We start from the raw sequence: 10684 nt of genomic DNA, 5'->3' as shown, positions 1-10684 counted from the left end.
GAGAGAGAGAGAGAGAGAGAGAGAGAGAGAGAGAGAGAGAGAGAGAGAACACGAACCAATAGCTTGGGCTTTTGAATCCTAAAAGCCCACTCCCAGTAACACACCTTCTTCAACAATGATTTACTTCCTAACCCTTTCACAAACAATTCCCCAAACTAGGAACCAAGATTCAAATATATTAACCTGTGGGAGCCGTTTGCAGTTAAACTACTATAATGACCTTCCTTTTTCCCATTCTCTTTGTCCTATTTTATTGCCAGAACTAAGTACTAAACAATTTAAAAGAGATCATTATATAGTTCATGTGCAAATATCATCTCATCTGAAATTTTGAAACATTTCTTGGATAAATTATCCTGAAAAGTATCTTATATTAATTTATATATATTTTTTTAGCGCTGGGTATTAAACCTAGAGCCTTGTACATACTATGCACATGATCTACTGGTGAGCTGTATCTCCAACCCACATTTTTCTTTCTTGAAGAAAAAAATTATTTCATATTAGAGACCAATAGTAATCTGATTATTTTCTGCAGGAGGCTTAAGATAAAGGGTGACATAAAGTAGTACTGAGTCTTCAGAGGATGCAGTGGAAAGATAAACGCTATAATTTAACTTTAGACAGCCTATCTTCTCTTGTTATATAATGCAAGAAGTAGATCACCTGCCTCAGGTAGATGTTTCTTTGTAACCCTCTTGAAATACTTCACAGTAAATTAAGATAATCTGAATTTTATTATACCATCATTATTCCTGAATAAATATAAGAATTGCATTCTCTGTAGTAGGCAGATTTCCCCCAAGTATTTTAATTCCATGATTTACATACTTACACACTACCACTTGTCTTAAAAATGACCAAGAAGAATTATGTTCTTAAATCTATATCAGAAAATGCTTTGATCTGAATACTTAAACACAGAATTACAGACCTTGTGTCTTATGTGTTTTTTTTAATAATTTATTTTTTCTCAAATCGCAATTCATTCACACAGGGGTTATAAACACAGAAAGGCAGGGTGTGGGGAAGGGGATGGCACTGGAGTGTGGGTGATCAGGAGGAATACAGATATCATCAGAACCGGGTATCGGCTGGGTGAAGGTTCAGGGGACAAGTCACTATGACTCTGCCTATGACTCGTTTGTCCTTATCTAAGTTGGTATTGTCTGCCCAGGCTACCTGTTTTTCAATGAAGAAAGGAATTCTGAAATAATACTGCTGTACAGTAGTGCATTAGGAAGTAGATAAAACTGATCCTGCTGTGAATATCAGTGCTTCCTTGTTTGTCTAGGCATATGCTTAAATGTATCTGCTTAGGAATGTTCCTTGTGATTCATGTGTAAAATTATATTTAGTTTTATGATAAAAATTACATTATTTATTTAAAGACAAGAAAATGTGATTTTTACAAAGTAATTTTGCAGAGAGAGCCTTTGAAATCTCAAAGTTTTCTATTTTTCTTTCTGTTTAAAACTATATAATGACACTACACTATAGTGATATGTAAATTGCATAGCTATACACAACATACACTATGGTTGCTAAAAGTTAGTTTATAAATTAAAAAATTATGTATAGCATCTATAGAAACACTTTGTTTCTTCAGCCTATGGATCTATAATCTTCATGATAGTCTTATGGGTGTGAAATTGCTAAATAAAACAGTAACACTTCTATGTTAAATATTTCTATAACATGTAGTCTGGACTGGATGATCACAGATTTTCATCCAAGCTTAGCAAAGTCACAGTGTAACTTTTCAAAATAAAGTCATGGTTCCTTTCCTCCTTGCTGATGAAATACCCAAAAGAAGCAATTTAGTGAACGAAGGACATATTTGAGATCACAGAGTGCATCCCATCAGAGCAAGCAGGAATGGAGGCAGAAGCAGGTCACAGCCACAGCTATAGCAAGGGGAGTGTGTGGACATATAGGTAGACCAGGAATCAAAGAGGGGACAGAAGGGGGGCAGGAATATAATTTCCAAGCCCCTACAACAGCAACACCCTTCCACCAACCAGGCCTCACTTCCTGAAGGATCAAAACCTCCCCCAAACAACACCAATGACCAGGGACTAAGTCTTCAATCACAAAACACCTGTGACGTGTCAGATAGTATATTTGCACGAGAAAAAAAATAGAGTGAGTGATTTCCTTGCTCTCAAAGAGAAACACAGAGTTTAAATGCTATTCTGACAGATTATTTAATTTATTTACCAGATGCCCTTATCCTGTACACTGATTGTTGTTTAGAAGTAATTGTAGTATAACTTTGGTATTGCTTGAATTTATCATCAGTTACAAATTTCTTCTATAGCTCTCTATTGTTACTTAAAATACAGAATGAATGACGTAGTTAGCAGCCTTGTCAATATTAAAGAAAATACATGCTGAAGAGTGAACACTTGACGTCATAAGAAAATAAAATAGTCGGACTCGCATATAAGCTTCTTGAGGAAGACTCTGCTTTAAGGAGTTGAGTGCTATCAGGAGAACCTTATTGTTCTTATGTTTGTTTAAATTTTAAGTTAATTTTATAAAAAATAAATGCTGGAATTTTTGTTTCAATTTTTTTTAACTACTTGCATAGTATACACTACTGTTGTGAGCATACTACTCCAGAAACATAGACAAACATGTTTGTGTTGTTCAACAATCTCAAAATTTACTGGATAACAAGGAAGTTATCGATGAAACATTTTACGGTTTCAATGACTGTGGTTTGTCATATAATCTCCCTACCTTGGTCAAGGCAAATGAAGATTCTTTTATTTTTATTCAGTCTTAACTATTCATATTAGTTCTCATACCACACAGTGTACTGTAAACACATCTACATAGCTCTATGTGTAGGTAGGTGTTACAGAATAAATACAAGCAGAATCCAAGAGGGTTCAGAAGTAGGCTGAAGATGAGCCTTACTACATAAGACACTGAACCAGACCAGCACCTGGAGGGAGCTTCTACTGGGGCTGCTGGAGTCAGGATTGAGAGTGATACCTGCAGACAGAAATCAGCTGCAAGGGAGAGTAGAAAACAGGGGGTCAAATCTAGGACCAGGCTCTGTTCACAGCAGGTAAGAGAGCTCAAGCAAAGCTCCAGAAACAGTTCTGGGAGGCCTAGGCCCTGGCACACACTAGGTAGATGATAGAATGTTACAGGGCCATGCTATCACTTTAAGTACCTATCACTTTATGGAGCCCAGAAGTTGGGAGAGAGGGAAGGAAGCAAGAAAGGAAGGAGAGAGAGTGGGAGAGAGAGCACAGTGAAAAGTGGTGAATCCAGAGATTCATGGCTTTGAAGAATACTTGAGCACATGGAGTTTGTGTGCTCAGCCTTAATTGGACATTTATACCACCACTTTCAGACTCAATGCCCACTCTGGGAGACAGGGTGGTGGGTGCTTAAAAACCCAGAAGAACTGTGAGATATGGAAAAAAGATGCAAAATGCTATCTGCAGATCATGACCCAGCCATTTCAGTCATGACCTCACCACAGCTGTGATTGCTGATGCTGAGCCTGGACAAGAGTGGACCAGTTAACAGCCATTCCTGAATGAAGAGGAAGAAGGGGAGGGACTCACAGGACTTACCTTTCCCTAATGAGTTCCATACAACTGGTGGATTCTGAGTAACAGGTCACCACTGCTTTTGTGTATCAGAGTGAGCCCACCAGGCTGTAATGTGTATCTCCAAATCTGTAGCTAGGCTCACAGTTCTGATTAAAGTCAGTGGTTCAGAAAATGAAAAGGTCTGAGTGTGGGCAAGGGTCTTGTAAGGATGAAGGATGACAGGTGGGAGAGAAAAGAGAGCAAGAGGTGAGAGTGAACAGAATGTACTGTAAACGTGCATGAAATTGTCACAGACCAAATTTAATCAATGGATGAAATACTAGTTTATTACTTATAAGTGCTGTTAAGACTAGAAGTCTTACCACTCTCTGCCTCATTTATGGACTGTAAGTAACAAAGCACTCTTTGGCACATAGTAAATTAGCAGACAGACATTCATTGCTCATTTGTGTCCGAACATTATTTTAGGCAGCAAGAGAATTTCCCTTTTATAGTAAGTCTGAATCCATGAAAGAGTCAGAAATGTCCTCAGCAAAGTGGGTGATCACCATAAGGCCTGCATCCTCTACTCTCAACTAAGGAGAGCCAGCTGCTCTGTCAGAGGTCAACTGCTGGCTCTCCGTATCCCGAGTTTGGAGGGGAGGAGAAACTCTATGGGTTTCCTCCGTTCTTATTTTGAATTTGTAACCCTGGGAAACTTTCCAATCACTCGATGCCTCAGTTTTACGGTTTTAAAGCGGAGATTATGAATGGTAGCTTCTCACCGGCTTGTTTTCTGAGTTAGAGCAGTCTCTTGAGTTTTATACATAAGATTGCTTAGCTCCTTGGAAATAGATATGTGGGAAACTCCCATTATGTCTGTGTATAGGATAACCTTTTAAAAAAAACACATGAGTAGTTCTTGGATTGAATAAATATCAAAATCCATTATATGTTTACTCAGGTATAGATATTTGTAAATGTTCACTATACAGCAGCAGCATTGCCCTAGTGAACAGGGAGAGATTTTGGTAGATCTGGATTAGAATCCAGGTCCTATCACTCAACAACTATACAAAGTTGACAGGAAAACTATATGAGTTTTCATAAATGTGCAGGACTTAAACTTAGGAAAACAGATTGACTTCTGTCAGCTCCCTAATGAAGATGAGTATATCCACCCAGCTTATATTTGGAACATAATTAAAGCATAGGTAAAATAATCACGAAGATAAGCATGGGTACCCCCAAATAATGGAAACATTAACATAGTATAAAAATTAGTAGGTTTTGGCTTTCTGGGATCTAACATGTACCAGATAAGTTTGAAGAATAATCCCTTAAAATTCTTATATTTTCACTTATTATCATATATAATAGGGCCATTATGATTTCATGCTTATTAAAACACTTAATTTTCTCTATTTACAATAAGCTTAATACCCTAAGAGAGAACCAGGAGACATAAGTGGATCAAATTACAGAAATAAATATCCCTCTACATTGCTGATAGTCTATGGTTTTCCACTCTCAAGAGGCCATGAAGCCAAGTCCTACAAATGAATTCTGAAAGGAACTGGATAATTTCTTGATGCATAATATCAATGTTTCATGTTTAAGACTGTGTCTAATCAAATATACTGCCACCTACTGCTTTCCATGGGGATCAGGGAGAACATCTTTCTACCCTGAGCAATGCACAAGTAACCAAACGCCATGCTCAGCACTCGGATGGTTTTAGCTTTCTTGTTTCTTCTATTGGGCCCTTGGGAGGCTCGCTTTAGTCATGGACCTTGGATCCAAATGAACATTTGGCAAGTGTGGAGCACAAAGTGCTTTTGCAGTCAGCCAGAGTATTGTCTATTGAAATGAGGGTAATTCTAAAGAAACATTTGTAACAGGAAAACAGCAGAGAGTAGTGCTTTGAAGAGAGGGACGAATAAAATGGACAACTGAAAAAAAACTGTAGATTTTTCCTGAATAGAAAGCAACATGTTGTCTGTAAAGTAAAATTTACATTAGCATTACATGGCATTCTTTTCTGTCTTAAGTATTACATCTTTTTAAAAAACTGTTTATCTCAAACATGATTGTATAGTCAAGGATAGTAATGCCTTACTAGAATTGCTTTATTTCCTCAGTATTGTATTAAAAGCTTACATAAGACTGATTATCATAGAAGCATAAAGCAGTTCATGATAACAGTCTTTCTTTTCTGTTCATGGGATAGCTTCTGGTGCTGGGGATTAAACTCAGAATCTTACATGTGCTAGAAAAGCATTGTACAGCTGAGCTGAACCAAGGCCTCCTGTTCGCTTCACAAAGACTGTCCCTATGCAGTCCACGCTGGCCTATAATTTATGTCGTCTGGCTACTGCCTCCCAGTTCTAGAACCCCAGATATGCCCACAACTTAAGGTCAGTTTTCATAGCAAAGTATTATAAACCTGAGATATGCAACAAGAGGAGAATAGTTAGCTTCCTGGTTATAAGATAGTGATTTGCTTACTGTTTGATGTCATGTTTCTTCATTTTAAAGTCGATAATTTATTGTACCAATCACTATAATTTTGATCATAATTAAGTGAAATTACAAATATATAAGTGTGTTATAAAACATTAATCATTATAAAGATTGCCATTGTTTTCAGACTTTTTCTGTATAGTCTACAAGACTGGCATTAATGTCCTAAGTAATAGTTATTTAATATAGGAAAAAATTAAAGGAAATAAGTCAAATAATAAAAAAGTTTTTATCACAAATAAAATTTTTATTATTTGACTACGAAGCCTTGTTATAGATATTACTCAGGAGAATTGAAGGACCTTTTTTTTTTTTTGGAGGGGGTGATGGGAAGAGGTAAGGAATAAGGCTGTGAAGACACACTCAATATGGACAAAGTAATAAAGATAACTAAGCAAAATATTCAACTAGGATAAAATGCTAAATATAAGTAGTCGTTCCAACGTAGTTTTTTCCCACACAGTTTCCTTTCCAAGATCCACAGCACACAGACGCTTAGCCCACAGTTTGATTAAGCTTGCTATCGGCAGCTGAGATGGCACAGCAGCATCCACTGAGACCTTGTCACAACATTCCCTCCTCATGGAAGATCAAGAATCTCTCATAGCATGTGATGCAAGCTGGAACCCAACAAGCAACAGCTTTTCCAAGGATTCAGATATTTCTTTTGTCAGTATCTATCAATAAGACAAAATTTTTTTTTCCACAAACTCAAGAGACTTCATGTATTTCACTAGTACTTAACTCTGCCAAAAGCTGGCATCAAACAGGGCCCATGGGATCCCGGCATAGCAGTTAGCAGAGAGGAGCTGGGAGGCGAGGATAGATGGTGTTTAAAATCGACAGTCATTCTGTTTAAATTCCAACAGAATTGGGCAATCTCCATTTTTAGGCGTTTCTCAGTGACACAGTTCCAAGGAGAGAAATTCGATCTTGATTCTTAGAATTAGGGTGTCTGTATTGAGCTGATTTTTTTTTTTTTTTTTTTTTTTTTTTTTTTTGGTTAGTAACCACTTCACCATGACTGTCTCGAGATAGAGTCATTTTCAAAGAAAGATGTTCGTATTCCAAGGTTCTTTACTCTTTGTGTTGTCTAGTGGTTTTCTTTAGTGATAAGCATAGATTAACTAATTGGGTACATTTTCTAGCCTATTTATCTAGAGACGTTTAGCCTTGTCATGTTACTCCAGTGGTATAGTCTTGACCATTTTTCCTGAACCTCTGTCATCTGCTTCCTTACTTGATCTATCCCTGATATTCATCGTCTTAACTTAGTGTTGTTACCCTTGGTAAGGCTGAATTCAGAAGATATATTTTTAATGAAACACATGCTAGCATATAAACCAGGCTTAGGGCTGGAAACACTCTTTCATGGAGTCATAAGTCATATAACTTGTGAGTTAAAGCCGAGGGAGGGAGTTAGTGACAAAGAAACGGAGTAGGGGAGCTCTGTCCCATGGACAGAGGCCCCGTGACAAAGAAGGAAACTGCAGATGTGGTACTATGAATCCTGTGTGGTTTAAACAATGAGTAGGAAGATGAAAGAGTTTTCAGAATGACCTAGAGAAGCTCATGGAGAGCTTTGAACACGAAGTAAAAGATGGTCTAAAAAAAACTTTTGTTTTAAGAGTATCCAGAAAACATTTAAGAGTTTGAAAAGGAAAGTAACCCAGTCTAGCTTTTACTCTAAGACATACCTCTGTGGAAAGGTAGAAAATGCTTTGAGTTAATTTCAGAAAAAGAACAATTTCTATTATATGGTGGTGCTATTTCTAAAATATTTTGCTGTGATGAAATAGTCTTAAAAAATCTGGCTCCTTTAATTAGAATACAGTGATACACACACTGAATCTTTACTAGAAGATCTATTTGAAAAATGTTAGGCTGGAGCCACCATAAGTAAAATTTGTGTAGCAGTTTGCCATTGTCTTGTACATACGTACAGCCATGTGCTTTTATAGTGAAAATTATTGCTGAACTAATCTCCGTCCTAGTTAAATGCTAATTAAAATATCCAGTTTTAAACAAGGCATTCATCTTGAAAGGATTCTGCAGTGCCTGTATAATTCTCTAGAAAGAAGACAATTGAAAAACAATTTCTATTTTAAAAAGTATTTTTCCTTTCCAGCTCAAAGAGGTTCACAAACAAGTTAATTTGAGCATAAGATTATTTAGCTAATAACAGGTAACTCTACAAGTCTCCACTTTTTTTTACGTGATCAAACTTAAAAAGACAAAGAACGAGCAAGGCTTTGCTTGAAATAAAAACTACAGCTCATTATCAATGAAAAGATTATAGTCCTTGTCAAAAAGCTTAACAGTTCCTCTAAGTGGTCCCTTCACAAGTACAAATGAGAGCTGGTTTTACTTAAATTAAAGAAAAAAAAAAAAAAACAATGTGAAATTCACTTTTAACTGTTGCCTTAACATTTCCCCAGTAGCAAGAAGTCAAATTTTCTGTCATTTAAAAAAACAAATTTCACCTAAAAAAATCAACATGTTCTTGCACCCCAGTGATGATACGTTGACAGAAATTTTTAAAAAGTGAATCATAGTGTTATATTCTTAATTTTTGATTTATTCTTACATTCCAATGTTTTGATGCATTTTTTTGCTGATTTCTAAACCTGCTTTTAGTCACATCTTGTTTTTAATCTAAAGCACTAATTTCTTTAATCATTTTGAAGTATTCTATTAAATGTTACTTAATCTATAGTAGACATCAAAGTCAATGACTATATTTTGTGAACCCCAAGCTCTTATATTAGAATGGTAAATACCGAAGAGTATGCCCATTTTAATCTGCTGTAGCTGTTATCAGAAAAACAGTCAAAACCCTACTGTATCCATTCACCAGCAGTGATGGACTCCTAATACATCAGTGACTGGGGAAAGACAGGAAAACCTACAGGGGTTTCAGATAGAAGAAAGAAAGACAATCAATCAGCCAAGCTTTGCAATTTAGACTGCACAATGCACTTGGGAGTGGAAAAGAAAAGAGATACTCTTCCTTCTTCTCTCAACTTGAAGGAGTTGTAGGTATAACAGCCCACATTACCATTTTCCCTGGCCACTTTTCTTTCATGTACAGAGAAAACAAAGAGAAGCAGAAAACTAAGATGGTAAGGCAAACCAAGAAAACGAAGTCAGAGAGCATCACGATAGGAATTTACAATTACAGTGATTTGATGTTCAGAAAGCAATACCTTCTGCCTCTGCCATACCAGCCCTGAATGGGAAAGTTTTATAGACAGTAAATTCTCTCATGAATGTGACATCTCTTCTGCAGCAACTAAGGCTTGACAATCAGATTTTTATTGCTACGCACTTAATTTATGAAAGACAACAAGATTGTCAAAGGGATCTCTGAAGGCCCTTAGTATGAGTTAGCCTACACCAGGCTAGTGCCAGAGTCCCATAGTCTCCTGCTAATAAGTGAAGTTAGTAATTTAGTGACATTCTTATGATGTGCTTACAGTTTACATTAGTAAATCAGACTTGGTTGTTTTTTAAACTTGGGTCAGTTCTAAAAGTAAACCATTAAGGTACTCAAATCAAATATAATAAGAGATAGTACTCAGAATTGCTCTTTCTGAGATTATAATACAAATACAATATTTTTCCATCCCTCTCCTCCCTTCTGCTCCTCCATGCCCCCCTTGAAATTTAAGGTCTTTCTTTTCATTAATTGTTTGTGTGCATGAGGATTTGTGTTTCTATTCTCATTCTATTCATCATTTTTCCTTTATCATATTTAGAAACTTACATTATGTTACACATTTCATATATATAACTAATATATAATCATGTTTATATATTATATTTATATATACATAGATACATATATGCATACATACATACATACATATGTAAATATGTATGTATAAATGTAACAAAGACTTTCTTCTTTCTTACTTTGAAGGTCAGTTCCTCCTTCTCCAAAAGAGAACTGAGAGCAACCTGGAGGGTCCAGAGAGTTCCTATGAGCATGAATAAAAACATTCACACACATACATATACCACACACACACAAAGACAGACCCACACACACTCATATGTATGAGAGGATTTATTTTGGGTCTGCCATGTCATCTATCATCTCTAGTCTATCATGGCCAGTGGGACATGACAAGAGTTGGCTCTATCCAAGGCAGTGGGAGTGGGAGTCAGCTTGCTCGAATCTCTCTTCTTGAATCAGGGGGCAGAGGATCCCTCTGGCACCTGCCCAAGATATAATTCATAGGTCTTCCCACCTCTACTCTGGCCCTCCTCCTTCTAGCTAGGCCTTACTTCCTACTAAGTGTACCATTTCTCAAGCCACCATCTGTGGACCAACTTTTCTCAAGTGAACTTGTGGTGACCTGTTCACATTCAAACCGCAGCATCCAATATGAATACAATATCTTATCTAACTTTTCTCTATGCCTAGTTTGAAAATTGTAAGTGGAGGGTTTATGGTTTTAATTCTTTATTGTGAGAAAGGCTGAGAGCATTTGAGAAGCTTACAGAGAATCTTATTGTGCCGTAATCTTGCTTTCTGTGATTCGAGTTGGGAAAAATTAAAATAAAATAAAATAAAATAAAATAAAATAAAATAAAATAAAATA

The 10684-nt window shown here is 36.5% G+C and overlaps 1 protein-coding gene across 1 annotated transcript in view; it reads left to right on the top strand.

Moving 5' to 3' along the window:
- The window catches only part of Adgrl3 (adhesion G protein-coupled receptor L3), a 444442-nt gene that overhangs the window by 290544 nt on the left and 143214 nt on the right, over window positions 1-10684 (top strand). The window lies entirely within an intron of this gene.

This window comes from Grammomys surdaster, unplaced genomic scaffold, assembly GCF_004785775.1.
Source record: "Grammomys surdaster isolate TR1022 unplaced genomic scaffold, NIH_TR_1.0 372, whole genome shotgun sequence".
In the NCBI taxonomy this organism is placed as follows: Eukaryota; Metazoa; Chordata; class Mammalia; order Rodentia; family Muridae; genus Grammomys; species Grammomys surdaster.
The sequence above is the reverse complement of the archived record's forward strand: the minus strand, read 5'-3'. Positions and strand labels throughout refer to the sequence as shown.